Source organism: Cervus elaphus, chromosome 8 (assembly GCF_910594005.1).
Source record: "Cervus elaphus chromosome 8, mCerEla1.1, whole genome shotgun sequence".
NCBI classification, from domain to species: domain Eukaryota; kingdom Metazoa; phylum Chordata; class Mammalia; order Artiodactyla; family Cervidae; genus Cervus; species Cervus elaphus.
In genome coordinates, this window is record NC_057822.1 from 43560838 (window position 1) to 43577974 (window position 17137).

The 17137-nt window shown below is 43.5% G+C and overlaps 1 protein-coding gene across 1 annotated transcript in view; it reads left to right on the forward strand.

Annotated features, from left to right (window-relative positions):
• The window catches only part of LOC122698796, an 83711-nt gene extending 69377 nt beyond the window's left edge, over positions 1 to 14334 (forward strand). The window contains exon 4 of the transcript XR_006342421.1: positions 11470 to 14334. The gene's annotated coding sequence lies outside the window, so the exon portion shown is untranslated. The remainder of the gene's footprint in view (positions 1 to 11469) is intronic.
• Positions 14335 to 17137: the final 2803 nt, after the last annotated feature.

A 17137-nucleotide genomic window follows, 5' to 3' on the forward strand; every position in this document is an offset into this window, starting at 1 on the left:
GTTCTTCCACTTCACAGTTCTTTGTCCTCCACTCTTGTTAATGGGTCAGGAAGGCTGAATCATTTAGGCCAAGGTAGGGTGTCAGACTGCTCACATTCTCCATCCGGTCCTCAACAGGAATCCATCTTTTTTTCTTCCAAAGGATCAGTTTTCCCTTCACACTCAGTACTTTTTTTTTTTTTTTCTTTTGGGCAATCTGCCTCAAGGTAATATGAAGGATTAATAATATTTTCTTTAAAAATATTTCCTTCTCTCCTTGAATTTTTTCAAGGGCTCCTCTTTTTCTTTCTAAATTATTATTCTTATCACCTAACATTGGGGAGCCTTGATATTGATTGCACTGAAAGATGCTGTTTAAAGACAATGCAGCTTCTTTGCTTTGTCATTTAAAATGTGTGTGTGGTGGGGGGTTGGAAATCCTTTTTTCTTTCTGTGAGCTCCAGGATATTCTCCTTTTCTAAATCAAATTTTCATGCTTATTCATCAGGCCACTGATCTAAGTCATCTTTGCTTATTGAGGGAGAAATTGCAAGCACTGTCAACTAATAAAATGAAAACCGACAGGATAAAATACTGCCTTAAAAACAACTAAAACCAATTTAGTATGAGCTTCTTCTCCTCATAGCCTCAGACAGCTGCCTGATGAGGTAATAGGGATAATTTTTTTTAAAGAGGGGGAAAAAATAGCCTTTAAAAAATTCAAGGGTTAAATGAAATATTTTTTAAAACAATCTGTGTATAAGATGTAGAAAACCCATCCCCATTTATCTCAATGAACTGTATCACAGATGGGAGTCTTGCTCTGACTCAGTTTGACAACCGCAAAAAACAGAGAAGCAAAGGCCAATTTTGGGGGGAGTGTTTTGTGTTTTTTAGGATTTAAAAAAAAAACCACTCCAAAATTATTCTGGAAAATAAAAATTCACTGTTTATGAGAGAGGTGTGGTAGCTTTCTGTGCCTTACCTGACATAGCATGCTGATTTCAAGGAGCTAAGTAATAATAGGGAGTAGTTATATATATATAGTTATATATATAATAAGAGGGAGTAGAAAAGCAAGGTCACCATGTAGGGGGCTAAATAGTCTGTTTTAGGCTCTGTGCTAGATGTAGTAACGTTGGTTCACATCTGTTCAGAATCAATTTAATTGTCTTTTCCAAGTAACACCTTCCACACCCAACTCCCAAAGCCACTAACTGGTATCTTCCTTGGAAAGCTAAGGGTGGAAAATTTTGTAACCGTCTGCTGCAAAACTTCCAATTGTCTCTGCCCTTTAAAACAACAAAGGCTTTTATTTCCTCACATCATAGTCATATGGTTCCATAGAAAAGTGATGCTATTCATTGGCTCCAGTTATTTAAATCTGACTTATCTTGGCTCAGTCTCAGGTTTATCTAGTTGAATTTCATTCTGATGTCAGGCCAGATTTGAAAATGGCCACCTTCGTAGTGCCACAATCCTGTGGTTGGAGGGAAACTCCAGCTGCAGGAATTATTCACGCAAGACCAGAAGGGGCAGCTTTTAGCATATACTTTCTGGCCTCTCTTTTACCAGACAACTTGTGACTTTATAACATCGAGGATTTGGGATTACTAATGGCCAGGTTGCCTTTGGCTTCTTTTCACTTTAGTTGGGAGTGTTGGATCATTCAAAAAATGGGAACATTTTGAGCCCTAAGGCAGACTTCCAAGTATTAATGAAAGTTAGAGATGTCTAGATTGAATTAGGGGAATTAGCGGGGGGCTATGCTGAAATTCTGTCAGGTATGTAGACCCTACATGTGGAGGTGGTTTGTGTGGCAGATTCAATGATTGTGTCTATTCCACCATTTTCCTTGTTGGTTGAGGACTGTATTAGTTATCTGTAGTTGTATAACACATCACTCCCTAACACAGTAGGTTAAAACAACAAATATCAATATCTCACAGTTTCTCTGTGTTAGGAATCTGGATATGCTTAGCTTGATTCTCTAGCTTGGGGTCTCTCACAAGACTGCAATTAGGGTGTTGGTCAGGGCTGCAGTTATTTCAAGGCTCGATTGGAGGAAGATCCATTTCCAAGCTCCTAACAAGGCTTTTGGCAGGCCTCAGCTTCTTTAAAAAAAAAACAAAAAAAAACCACTTTTTATTTTGTATGGGTATAGGTGATTAACAAACACTGTTGTGATAGTTTCAGATGAACAGCAAAGGGACTCAGCCATACCTATGCATGTATCCATCCATTCTCCTCCAAACTCCCCTCCAATCCAGGCTGCCACATAACACTGAGTAGAGTTCCATATGCTATACAGTAAGTCCTTGCTGGTTACCGACTTTAAATATAGTAGTGTGGACAGGTCCATCTCAGACTCCCTAACTATCTCTTCCCTCCGGCAACCACAATTTTGTTCTCTAGGCCTGTGAGTCTCTTTTTGTTTTGTATGTTCATTTGTATCATTTCTTTTTAGATTCCACATATAAGGGATGTCATATGGTGCTTCTTCTTTTCTGATTTACTTAACTCAGTATGATAGTCTCTAGGTCCGTCCATGTTGCTGCAAATAGCATTATTTCATTCTTTTTAATGGTTGAGTAATATTCCATTGTGCATGTGTACCACATCTTCTTTCTAGTTGTTGGCCAGAGACATGGGTCCTTTACAGTGCTCACCTCTCATATGGCCCACTTTGACTCCTGACTCCCCTCCCCTGCCCTGAGACGGAAGTCATGGTCTTTTTTGTAATCTAATCTTAGAAGTGACATCCTCTCAATTTTGCCTTACTCTATGCATTAGAAGCAAGAAACTAGGTCTATCCACAATCAAAGGGTAGTGGGGATTACTCTAGAATGTGAAAACCCATCAGAGGGTGAGCCATTGTAGAGATGGTTCACCACTAGGGTTATTTATTCCTTCCCCAAGTATTATGGAGATAATGCCTCAGAGAAAAACAACTCTTGGGTCTCTGCCCTTGGAATGTTCAATGAAAGGGTCACAGATAACATGAGTTGGTTGATTATAATGCCACTTGCATCTGCTGAAGTCAGAACAGAATCCTAATTCTGGCCAACTGTTTTTTCAAACACATGTCTTTGGACTAGAAGGAGAAAGAATGTGGGACGGTTGATTAATACAAGGCTATCAGCAGCCCTGCGGAAAACTTCCAAGTGCAGAAGGTAGCCATTCTGGGGAGTCAGATTGGTACTCAAGGACCAAGGGCTTTCCTGGTGGTCCAGATGGTAAAGAATCTGCCTGCAATGTGGGAGACCTGGCTTTGAGCCCTGGGTTGGGAAGATCCCCTGGATGAGGGCATGGCAACCCACTCCAGTATTCTTGCGGGAGAATCCCAAGGACAGAGGAGCTTGGCGGGCTACAGTCCACGGGGTCGCAAAGAGTTGCATACCATTAAGCGACTAAACACAGCACAATACACAGACCAAGGACTTGGACCAAGTCTGTTGAGAGACTTTGGCTATTTGGGTTGTGAGGTTAAAGCTCCACTGGTAATTGTTTTGTTGTTATTTAGTCCCTAAATCGTGTCTGACTCTTTGCAACCCCATGGACTATATAGCTCTCCAGGTTCCTCTCTTCATGGGATTTTTCAGGCAAGAATTTACCCATGTCTTTATGCCAGTTTGGACAATAATGATGTGTGGAAAGGGTGGCAGAGGTGGTTAGTACAGACTAGGTTAGTTCTGCTTTTCACCATTGATTTCCTGTGCTGCCTCAGGCGTCACTTAACATCCCTAGCTCTCCAGGGTGTTGTGAGAAATAATGAGATAATATTTACAAAATGCTTGTAATCTATGGGCAAAAAATCATGAGGGCAGAATCCTGGTTTAGTTATATGGATGAAAATCATAGATATAAAATAAAAGAGCAAGTTAGGTAGATATTTTCTGGTGCTGGCTCTTTCTTGAGGTTGTGATTTTTTACAGTAGTATACTGGAAAGTGTCTACCAACTAGCCCTCTGGGGAAAAAAGCCCTGACCTTTGTACATTTGCCAATTTCCATGGTGTAAATACTGATACCATGGTTGATTTCATGTCACATAATATCACTGAACTTGGAGTTTGGAAAAGATACACATAATCAGCTCTCACAAGTCCCTGAGTGCTGATCCTGTCACACCACTGGATTTGTAGGACTTATTCTGTTCAGATGATTTTGAGCATCAAAAATAGTTGTATTTTTAATAGAATGACAACCATTTATAAGGTACCAGTTGCTTTAGGTACACTAACTCAAATTTTATAACAATCCTTCACAGTTCCAGGTATAAGCTCCTTTTTATAGAATCAAAGCTTGGACTAAAACCTGGTCTATATAACATTTTTCACTTCACATTGCACTGCTACTTGATGTCTTCATGGCAAATTTCACTAATATTGGTCCCTTTGTATATCTGATCAAAAGCCATCCTAAAATTTAGAGATGTCCCAGAATTTCTGAGCTTGGGTTATCAAGCCCAGATTGGTGATGACCCCCTGAATATTATACCTATACAGGTTTCAAACCCACTTGGTAATGACCACTAATTTTTTCTAATTTTCCAAGGAGCAATTTAACTCCAATTACTGAAACTGCACCAGTAGGTTTCTAGATTAGGAAATGTCGGTGCTCTGCCCCAGCCCACTAGGGCAGATGGAAAATTTGACAGGGTACCAGGCCTTGCCATTTTGGCAGACCAGGACAGTCAGCAGAGAGCTAGGAAAAGCTGCAAGAACAATTGCTCACGGTAGTAATAAAAGCCTCCAGTACCTTCTAGAACAGTGAAGGTGAGAGCTAGAGCAGTGGATCTCAAACCAGGCTGGTCATCAGCACCACCTAAGGAGTTTTTTCAAAAGTTTGGGCCCCACCTCAGACATGTTGAGTCAGAATCTCTGGCGTTGGACTTGGGATTTAATTTTTAAAAGCTCATCAGGTGATTCTTTTGAATTAGTCAGATGTGAGAACCTCTGACCCAGACTCATATTGCAAAGTAATGTATTGTGTTGCTGATGGCTCACAGAAGGTCTTTGGCCTTGCATAGAGTCCTCCTCACTCTACATGATGATGTTTTGAATTGAAGGATGAAATAATGAGGATGAGATATGTGGGGTGTGTGTGTGTGTGTGTGTACAGAGAGAGAAAATGCGGTGTCGGGGGTGTTGTTGGTTGACTGGTTGCAGGGTGTGATGTTGGGTCTGAGACCTTATTTATGAAGCTCAATGAGTTCCCAGTGGCTATTCTAAAAGGTAACAGCTTCTACTCCCAACAGTTAATTCACAGCATTTCCTCAGATGATGTTGCCATCCTTGTACGTTATACCACATGAACCCTCAGCTCAGATGACTGAGCCAGGAATAGGCAAGAATCTGAACCAGCCATGAGGTTGTCTGGCATGAGACCTCTGTCCAACAAATATGCCCACTGGCCACCCAATCAGATCTGAGTGTAAAACATATTGGCAAAAAGCTAAGAAACATTCAGTGAGAAAGGAATGAGCAGAGACCAGGAAACAGAGCTGTCTCCTAGCTCCTTGCCTTGGAATTCCACAATCTCCATTAATGAAGTCACCTGCCTGTCTGCTCTAGCAACTGGAGAGACCCTTTCTAACCATAGTGCTGGGGTCTGCAAAAGGGTGAAAACACAGGTCTCTTCTGGCTTTCTCCTGGGGCATGCGCCCATAGCTTTGGAAGGCTGACCTCTGAGTATCAGCGCCAACCCAGGAGAGGGATCCATTCAGGGCTGACTAACAAGGCTCAGTCTTACAGTCACCTTCGTCTAGCTCAATGGCCTGAATAAAGCGTTTGAGAAGATACTTCCTAGGACTGCAGTTTTCATTGAGTTGACTCAATGATTGCAAAAGTGTTTCAAGATAGGAATTATCTGTAAAGACACAGGAAACCTCTTTCTTCTGAGTTATTATAAGAAAGAGAAATAAATGCTCTAAAATCAGATCAAATTGCCGACATTTGCTGGATCATAGAAAAAGCAAGAGCGTTCCAGAAAAACATCTACTTCTGCTTTATTGACTATGCCAAAGCCTTTGACTGTGTGGATCACAATAAACTATGGAAAATTCCGAAAGAGATAGGAATACAGACCACCTGACCTGCCTCTTAAGAAACCTATACACAGGTCAGGAAGCAACAGTTAGAATTGGACATGGAACAACAGACTGGTTCCAAATAGGAAAAGGAGCACGTCAAGGCTGTATATTGTCACCCTGCTTATTTAACTTATATGCAGAGTACATCATGAGAAACGCTGGGCTGGAAGAAGCACAAGCTGGAATCAAGATTGCTGGGACAAATATCAATAACCTCAGATATGCAGATGACACCACCCTTATGGCAGAAAGTGAAGAAGAACTAAAGAGCCTCTTGATGAAAGTGAAAGAGGAGAGTGAAAAAGTTGGCTTAAAACTCAACATTCAAAAAGATTGTGGCATCTGGTCCCATCACTTCATAGCAAATAGATGGGAAACAATGGAAACAGTGAGAGACTTTATTTTCTTGGGCTCCAAAATCACTGCACATGGTGATTGCAACCATGAAATTAAAAGATGCTTGTTCCTTGGAAGAAAAGCTATGACCAACCTAGACAGCATATTAAGAAGCAGAGACATTAGTTTGTCAACAGAAGTCTGGCTAGTCAAAACTATGGTTTTTCCAGTAGTCATGTATGGATGTGAGAGTTGGACCATAAAGAAAGGTTGCTGCTAAGTTGCTTCTGTCGTGTCCGACTCTGTGCAACCCCATAGATGGCAGCCTACCAGGCTCCCCCATCCCAGGGATTCTCCAGGCAAGAATACTGGAGTGGGTTGCCATTTCCTTCTCCAATGCATGAAAGTGAAAAGTGAAAGTGAAGTCTCTCAGTCGTGTCCGACTCCTAGCGACCCCATGGACTGCAGCCTACCTCCGTCCATGGGATTTTCCAGGCAAGAGTACTGGAGTGGGTTGCCATTGCCTTCTCCAAAAGAAAGGTTACCACTGAAGAATTGGTGCTTTTGAACTGTGGTGTTGGAGAAGACTCTTGAGAGTCCCTTGGACTGCAAGGAGATCAAACCAGTCAATCCTAAAGGAGATCAGTCCTGAGTATTCATTGGAAGGACTGATGATGAAGCTGAAGCTCCAGTCCTTTGGCCACCTAATGCGAAGAACTAACTTATTTGAAAAGACCCTGATGCTGGGAAAGATTGAAGGCAGAAGGAGAAGGGGATGACAGAGGATGAGATGGTTGTATGGCATCACTGACTTGATAGACATGAGTTTGAGCAAGCTCTGGGAGCTGGTGATGGTCAGGGAGGCCTGGTGTGCTGCAGTCCATGGGGTCGCAAAGAGTCGGACATGACGGAGTGACTGAACTGAACTGAATTGAAAATATATAAAGTCCTTAGCATGGTGCAGAGGCTGCTATTTGCTCCTCAATAAATGTTTTTCCTTTCTTTCACAGTAGTGGAGGCCCCAGTCTTTAGCCAGACATAGGACCACTTGGAATAAAGACTCCATATAAAAACCTCCCTTGGGTCCTTCCATTAAGTTCTGGCCAGTGGAATATCAGCTGTGTGTGTGCAACAACACAGCTGGAACTGTGTCCCCTCCCCTCAAAGGCTGGAACTCTGGAGGCTGTTGTAGACCATGAAGTGAACCTGAAAAGGAGAAAAAGAAAGAAGGAGCCCGAGTCCTAGCACAGTGGTGCACTATACCAACCTATGATGCACTCCCTCTGGATTCTCCAATATGAGATCAAAATAAACTTATGTCTTGTTTAAGCCAGCGTTATTTTAGGATTTCTTGTGCCTCTCAGCCAAGCTTAATTCTAATATATCTCATGGGGCCTGGCACATAGTAGGTACTCATCAAATGTCAGTTTCCTTCACTGTCTTTCTCTGAAGGTTCTATAGCTCTTTTGATGTTACTTCTATTCTGCTCTTTTAGGGCCTATCTTATCCCACGTATTCATCTCAAAGGTCCTTCAGAAGAGAAATGATGTCTTATTTTTCTCCTTTGCCTTTCATAAGGTTCCATTTATTGGGCCAAATTGGGTGGGATTGAGTCAGATGAAGTTAAGTGAAAAAAAATTTTAAAACCTCTAAGTTGCAGAAATATCGGATTGTGAAAGACTAGCTAAGGACACAAGATCTGGGGATCATGACAGACCACAAGCTAAACATGGGTTGACAGTGAAATGTTTTAAATTGAACGTGCTTTGGGATACATGAACCAAATTAAATGACATGAAGGCAGCTGCAGAAACAGCAGTAACCCGGACAAGTTGAAAGGGAGATCCTCAAAGGGGAGGTGGCGGGGGTGGGGGGTGGGGGGGTGGTTAGCGGTGGAGAAATTTAATAATTAAAAAAAACTACTAAAAAAAAAACCCCCCCAAAACAAAAAACTAGTTCCTGAGTCCTACCCCGGAGAATCTGCTTAAAATCTCCCCATATGCCCTGGAATGTACAGCTGGGATCCCAAATAGTTGATGAGAATGTTTGGTTGTTTCACTTGGAAAAATATAGGAAGTCATTTAACTGTCTTCCCGAGTCTAGGGACATTCATTTTAGGGTTTCTCTTTCCAGAGGATCAAACAGAGGAGAAAGGCTTCAGTCACAGCTAAGGAAATGAGAGGAATCCCCCGGGTCTTGATCCATCCACTAACCCCCTTGGCCTTGAGTGAATGGGTTAACCTCTGTGGGCCTGTGTCTTCACTGATAAGGCCAGGAAGCTGGGCTCTGTGATCTGGCCCAAGGAGGGCCTTTGGCTTCTTTGGGGGTTCCTCCCCTGGGCCACGACTTCTCACAATGAGGGCTTTGTCGTGCGTTCTGTGAAGTGACCCTCGGGCCGAGCCAGTCTTTTCTCAGCTCCTGACGAAGAGTGGCACAGAGCAGCCCCTTCGCTGTGCCCGACGTGTGCCCTGAAGACGAGCGCGCGCCTGAGAGCGCCCTTGAGGGCCACTTACCCACCGCTTTTCTCCTCGTTCACATTTCCACTCACTCCCTTCCTCCTCTCCCTGCCCCTCCTTCCTATTGTAAAATAGTACTTTAAGCTCTCCAGCCAGGCTCTTCAATTAAGGTGTAGACAAAGTGGTTTGACTCCACTTGATTAAAAACGCTGTGAATGGAACAGAACACAAACCTCAAAACATTTGCCTTTCAAAGCCGGGGGGCTGGAGGCGGGGGAGCGGCGCGGGGGAGAAACTGTGACGGGATCTCGAATTTGCCAGATGTCAGTTTAAAGGCACCTAAAGAATTCCTGAGCCTTTGTTTACCAAATCCTCTCTCTACTCGGTCAGAAACTCACTGCAGCCGGGGCCTGTGGCCCCTTGCAGGAGGAGCCACCGAAACCGGTTGGTCAGGGGCCGGCGGCGGGGGGGGGGGGTTGGGGGGGGGTGGGGGTTGGCGGGGGGGGGGGGGGGGGGGGAAGGTATTGGAATTGGAATTTTGTTTCTTCCCGCGTCTTAATTATCTGGGGTTGCCCTTCGAGAAATGGTCCTCTTTGCGTTGAGAAATTAACTCTTAATCGCCACAAATGAGGGCAATCAACCCATTTACTAAATAAACACAGATCATTGCAGACTGGCTGCCCCTCTTTGTGATTTAATTTGATAACAGCTTCACCTGAGGGAGGAGCCAGGCGTGGCTGGGTCCGAGCAACCTAGCAGGGTCCCTGAGGGAGGGTGGCAGGTTGAAGAGGTGTTTAGGAGAGGTTGGAGGGAGCTTGAGAAGGCTTTGAGGTTTCCTTTCCCTGTGTTAATCCGAGTCCCTCCCCGGCTTGGGTCTTACCTTCTGAGTTTATTTGGGGCCTTCCCTTAAATGGTGTTAATGTTGGCTTTGAAAGTGTGAAGCTGGTAAAAGCAACTTTTATTAGAATGCTGGCTATCAGAAATCTTGGGGGAGGGGAACAGAGAAGCCCTTTATTTCTTAGCTAACGCTCTCATTCACGTGTTGAGGAATCTCTGCTTGCTTTTAATTCCCCTCCTCAGTCAGCAGTTCCTTTGGTTTTAAGTGGTCACAGACGTTTATTCAAGCCCTGGGTAGTTACACTGCAGTCTGATGCTCAGTACCTGATTGAATGAATGAAAAAAAGTGAAAGTTGCTCAGTCTTGTCTGGCTCTTTGCAAGCTCATGGACTATATAGTCCATGGAATTCTCCAGGCTAGAATACTGGAGTGGGTAGCCTTTCCCTTCTCCAGGGGATCTTCCCAACCCAGGGATTGAACCCAGGTCTCCTGCATTGCAGGTGGATTCTTTACCAGCTGAGCCACCAGCGAAGTAAGGCACCTCTTAAAGGATGAAATGAAATCCCATGGCCTTCATTTATTTAAAAAAATATGTGTTTATGTATATTTACAGATTACAGTGTGCTAGGCACTGCTAGACAGGTAATGTATCCCTGCCATCATGGAATTAATAATCTTTTTAAAAACTGAAGTATAGTTGATTTACAATGTTGTGTTAATTTCTGCTCTATAGCAAGCTGACTCAGTTATATTTATATATACATGCTTATACATATATATGTGACTCAGTTTTATATATATATATGTCTTTATGTATATACATATGTATATATAACTTCCCCCACCCTCCCTTGCTATACAGTCTGTATATATCTGTTCTGTATGTACTCCAAGCTCCCACTTCATCCCTTCCCTACAGAAACAAGTCTGTTCTCTATGTCTGAGTCCATTTCTTTTTTGCAGATAAGTTCATTTTTCTTGTATTTTAGATTCCAAATATTATAATGTATTTATCTTTGTCATTCTGACTTACTTCACTTAGTATGATAATCTCTAGTTCCACCCATATTGCTGCATTCTTTTTTGTGGATGAATAGTATTCCATTGTATATACATACCACATCTTTATCCATTCATTTGTTGATGACCCTTTAGGTTGTTTCCATGTCTGGGCTATTGTGAATAGTGCTACAATGAACATAGGGGTGGCATGTATCCTTTTGAACTATAGTTTTGTCTGGATATATGCCCAGGAGTGAGATTGCTGGATCATATGGTAGCTCTATTTTTAATTTTTTAAGGAACTGCTATACTGTTCTTCCTAGGAGCTGCACCAATATATGTTCCTACCGATAGTGTAGGAGGGTTCCCTTTTCTCCACACCTTCTTTAGCATTTCTTGTTTGTAGAATTCTTTGATGATGGTTGTTCTGACTGGTGTGAGGTGGCACCTCATTCTAGTTTTGACTTGCATTTCTCTAATAATTAGCATTATTGAGCATCTTTTCATGTGCCTGTTGGCCATCTCTATGTCTTCTTTAGATAAATGCCTGTTTAGTTCTTTGGAATTAATAATCTTGATTAACAAATGAATTGGTTTTTTGTGATGACATTGAGTTTGTATCAAAATTATAAGGGGAGTCTGGCACTGAGCTAGGAGCCAGCCTATCCTGTGATTAAAAAGGAGAGACTGAACTGGAGAATGGTTTGAGGGATTTATTTTTCAGAAAGGACATCAGAGTTCAGTAATTTTTCTCTTTCATTTTACAGGTGAGAAAACTGAAGTCCAAGATGGTGGATTGAATTGTCCAAGGGTTCAGAGAACGACAGAACTAGAATTCACATTTTTGGGCTCTTGGGGCCCTGTGATTTAATCTAAGAACTTTGCATATGATGACCTGACTTTACCTATCTATTTATCAACTATCTATTTATTTATCTGTGCTTCATGCTCACCTCACATTGGAAATGACTTGCGGGCGCTCCAGAGGGAAAGGTCACAGGTGACTGGCGAAGCGAGGGGCCTCAGGCTGGCTTGTGCCGAGAGATGCATGGGATGCTGGTGACGCGCCTGCTCTGCTCACGGGCCACAGTCTGAGCTGAGCCCCCGCAGCTGTCTGTGTCAGGAAGGTGCTGAAAGAGGGTGCAGAGACCACTGTGGAGCCAGCTGGACCCCAGGGGCAGGGCAGGGGCTTGGGGCAGCTCCCGCTGGCTCTTTGAGCTGGGGAGAGGGCTGTTGGCCCGTTCCTGTGGCCTCCAGCAGACTTGTGAAGAGCTGCTACCAAAATGGAGGAGTTTTGAAAACAGCCCAGGAGGCGGGAGAGGAAACATTTAGAGAAGAAATAAACAAAAGAGGCGACAGACTTCTCACTCTAGCAAAAGGGGCTTTGGCTTACCTGTGAAACTTCACTCCTCCTCTTCCCCTGGCCTAAAATTTATCAAGCTAGTCCACCGCTCCCAGAGATGACTCAGTTTTAAAGCCCTAGTTCTGAGGACCATATTGGTCCTGCTGTGTCTTAGCACCCAGTGTTGATGATACGCCGGCTTAAATTCCAGCCGAAAGGTTAAGACAAAGCCAACTGACAGACTCGAGTGTCTGGCGTTAGTCATATCGTTACTATGTTTGTTAACAGCTAACGTTTATCAAGGGCTTACCATGCCAGGCATCACGCTAAACCCTTAACTGGCACCGTCTCCTTGAATCTTTGTCCTCACCACAGCTCTTTGAGATGGCGACTATTTAATGGGCCCATTTTATAGATGGGGCAACCAACATAAAGAGAAGTCCAAAATCACACAGTTGGTGGATAAAAGAACAGGACTTTGAACCTAGTTCTCACTTGGAAGGAAAAAAAAAAAAAACTAGTGGGAAGGAAAGTAGTAAAGGAAAGAAATTGAGTCTGCTTCTAAGACTGTGAGCTGCCTGAGCACCTGAGTATGTCTGGCCTGGAGAAAGCCCCAGAAAGCAAACAGACAGGGTGAGCACATGTTTTTTATGGAAGCTTCCTTGAAGATGTGTTTCTGTCTAAATACCTGCTTTGCAGCCAGCTGTCCAAGAGGACATCACAAGAACAGGACATTCTTGGGATACTGGGACACTGTAAGGTCTATTAGGATGCTGGGCCTCCCCCAGGAGCCATATCACATTTTTCACTCTGCCAGGGGGAGGGATGAAGTAGTTTTCCCATTAATTATGCTGGAAGTTCTTATATTTGTTGTAGTGGGGACTTCTCTTTCTTTGGAGATGCAGTTTGAGAGTTAACGGTTGAGAGCAGAGGTTTTGTAGATTTAAATCCTTGTTCAGGGACTTTCCTAGTGGTCCATTGGCTAAGACTCTGCGCTTCCGATGGAGGGGGCCCAGGTTCGATCCCTGGTCAGGGAATTGGGTCCCACATGCTGCAACTAAGGATTCTGCATGCAGCAACAAAGATCAAAGATCCCAGGTGCTGCAGCAAATACCCGGCACAGCCAAATAAGTAAATAAAATAAATATTTAAAAAAATGCATGTTCAGCAGTTTGTTATTTTGTGACTTTGGACAATCTGCTTACTGCTGTGGGTTTAAGTTTCCTCATCTGTAAAATGGTGATAGTACTAACACCTGCTTCACAGGATTATGAAGAAAATATGAGATAATGCAGTGACCTTGATGTCTGGCATGTTGTAAATGTTCAATAAAGGGTAATTATTATGGTTATTTAATGGTTTTAAGGAGATGGTTTGGTCTAGGCAGATGGGGGTTAAAGTTTCTGGTTTCTCAGAAGGCCACCAGCATCCTCTATGCTCAACTGAGAATGAGAATATTGTCGAAATGGCAGGGTCAAGGAAAAGTCATGTTTCCCATTGAGTATTTTGAGTATTTCCAGTGAATTAATAAGCTGCCGAGAAGGATATTTGAAAGTTGTGCTGCAGACCACAGCAGCTACCGAAGAGAAGGTTTTCTTTTCCAAATCTGGATGTCTACAACCCATAGAAAAAAGATATTTTGGGCATCCCATGTTTATTTCTACCCATGTCCTTTTTAGGCAGAGGGCTTCCAGAACCAAGAACTGTGCTAAGTACAAGTGAAAGGGGAAAAAAAGTTATTTTTCATTTCTAGGCAATATGTACATAGTTTATCAACATGATCACAATCTTTAGAGAGCTAAACTTAAATGGAAAATGCGGAAACAATTTAAGTGGTACGTTTTTTGCCATACTTTATATTCTTGTCCCGCCCATTTCTTTTAGAGTGTAAACCAATCTAAAATGCCCTACAGAACATTTAAATTTTACAGAGCCGGTGGAACACTGCCCATTTTTGCAAATGGAAGGGTCAGAGGCAGTTATTTGCTAATACAGCAAGCCCCAGGCAGGCAGATTTGCGTCCCAGCCATATTTGTGTTTCCCAAGAGGCTTTGCATGAAGTGAGTGCTTAATAAATACTGGTTGAATAAATAAGTTTTGTTTTCTAGCTTTCTTTCCCCTCTGCAGTTCAAATTGTTGGTTTAAAAATTTTTCCTCATCACAATTTCCGAAAGTTTAAACACTAAGGTTTGTGTTACATATGTAGGTATGTAAAATAACAATTAATTACAAAACTCTGTTTTATGCTGTAGCTAGTGAAAAATGGTGGCCTCTCTTTTACGACTTCTATAAACCAGTAAGAGCCTTGAGAACCCAAAGGCTTAGAACACTATCTTACTGTTTAAAGACTCTTTTGATAAGCCTTAAAAAAAACCCACAAAAAACCCTCACAATTGCCAGAAAGTCTAATGTGTTTTATCTGCATTTTTTAGAGAGGCTAAATAACTTGCCCAAGATCATAGGGCTAGTGAGTTTTAGGGCAGGATTTGCATCCGGGCAGTCTGGCTCTAGAAATGGAGGCATTGCTTAAACACACTGACAAATGGGAGGTGTGTGTGTTGCTGGCCATCAGGCAGTTCTGGCTGGAGAGATCTGACTCCTCCCTGAACTCCAGGGAGAGAGGGGTCTCTTAAAGGGTTCCCTTCCATTTTTCTGACAGCTTTAATTGTTAAAAAGTCCTTCATTATATTGAACTGAAATCTGCCTCTCCAAGGCTTCCATTGATCTTCACAGTATAAATTTAATCCCTCTCCCACACAGCCGCCCCTCGGATATGTGCATGCCGCCCTTCCCCCACACCTCCTTCTCTGGCCTGTTGGTGGGAACAGTGGAAATAGACCCTCTCAAGATTCCAGGCCCCCAGAGTGGCTGAGGCCAAGGGGAGGCTGGACAGGGCTTATGCAGGAGGCGGAATATGAAATCAGGTATTGTAAATAGCTCTTAGGCAATGTTTAGAATAGTGGGCAGGGAATTCCCTAGGAACCAGCTAAGGATGGCTCATCATCCCTGAATTATACACTTCCCTGTAACACAGACATTGCCATAAGATGTAATTGGGACCGAAAGTGGTGAGTGCAGTGGAATAGCAATGACTTGAGCCCTCTGATTTGTAGCTGAGTCATTATTTCAGCCTAGATGGGGTTCAGTGGGAAAGGGAACCAGACGCACAAAATTAGTGAGGACGAGACCAAAAAAGACAGCGTACTGGGGAGAGGCCTGAACCAGGATACAGAGTAGGTTGCTCAGGAGGGATGATTACGTGATTCCTGGTAGGTTGGAAATGGCAGAAAACCCTTGCTAAGTACAAAGGATATATGAATACCCTGGCCAGAGAGCCAGAAATGCTGATTAAAAAATATTCTGTCCCCTCCATTAATTACATTGTAGAAATAAAAATGCATGTGTATACTAGGGGTGGGTGTAGTATATAGTATGCAGCAGTGGGGACCAGCTCCCCTGGGCAAGCTCAGTCCAGAGGAATGAAGGAGAGGCACCTCTGGGCAGCTGTTTCTAGCTGTCTCCAATCTGCGCCCCCACCCGCCTTTGGCTAGCCTATGGTGCCTGATGAATGGATGGTTTTTTCTTGTGTAATCACACGGCTGAATATCTCTAAATGGTCAGCAAAGTTGTGATAGTCCCAGAGCGCTGTGGAACCCCAGTCTTGATCAGAACTGAGATCCTCTGAAGAGGCAGCGAAGATAGCCAACCAAAAAGACATCTTCATGGCCTCCAGATGCGTGTGTTCGATTCTTCCATCACCAACTGTGTGTCCTAGGTGCTATGCTAAGTGCTTGTGTTTGTATACATACATACACTGTATGTGTCTACACATAGAGTGATAAACAGGACCAGCGCAGACCCTGAGTCATGCCATTCAAGCTTCTTGGGTACCTGCTGTGTGAGCAAGGCCCTGGGCTAGCCTGAGTTGCTTTGCAGGCTGTGAAGGTTCCATCCTCTTTTTAGAGCTTTTGGGAAAAATACATGGAGGGTGGAATTCCGTGTTGTTGGAATAATGATGTTTCTGGGAGCAGGAAGGTTGGACATGGAGACTGCCCAGGCTGGCTGTCTTCTTGGAGGTGTGAGGTCTGCTGGGCTCCTTGGAGGAGGAGTACTTACAGGACCTCCTGGCCCCTTCCCCCGTCAGCTTTTATGTCTGTCTTACTCTTGGAGACAAATTCCCCTTTGTCTAAATTTTGGATATTGTCCTCTTTAATGGAGTGGAGTAAGGCTAGCAATGCCAGCATTCCTTGGAATCTGAAGCCAAGCCTCTGAGCAGATAGGCATTCCTCATCCTCAGTCTCTCAGCATCACCCAGCGATTAACATAACATGACACCAGGCCCATCGAGATAAAGGTCGTAATGGCCACAATGGCTTCCCTTTCTTCCCTCAGCCCTTCTTTATTGCTCTGCACGGTACGCTCACTTCCAGCAGGGAAGTTTATAAGCGTGGGGCTAGGCGAGCCCGTTCCGCAGGCAGCTCCCCGCAAGGCTTGTGCGAGGGCTCCAGGGACAGAGATGCGTTTCCCTTTAATAAGCTTCTCACACTACATTAAAGATAAAAGGGGAAGGGAAATATTTATATTCTGACAAAGCAGCTCTTCCCTTCAGGCTCTTGTTTTATTTATTAACTTGCTCTGTCCCTCTCCCAGTTTTTCTGTGGCAGGGCGAGGCGTTTCCTCTCCTTCTCCCCTTTAGTCGTTAGTTTTGCAGGTGAGTGACAGTGATGGGGGACTTTAGCATCGTTGTCAAAGAGATGAGGTTTGTATGTGGGCGCCCTTCCCAGGTGACACAAACAGCTGTTCCTCCACCCTTCTAGGAGCACCGCCCCCACCCTTATCATATATTGCTTGAACGGCATCGCACTGGTTAAGTTATGTCATTTGAAACAGTTCTGTGTCAGTCCAGCAAATGGTTTAGAAATATAGCAACCTGGACCCGTGACTGCCTACACCTGGGACTTCTTCAACCTTTTGTTGACTACACATTTTCTTTTCTCACTGAGGCAATCTCTTAAGGATGCATATTTCCTCCAGCTAATCTGCCCAAAGCCAATAAAACACAGGTATGCTGCTTTGAATTTCGATTCAACACT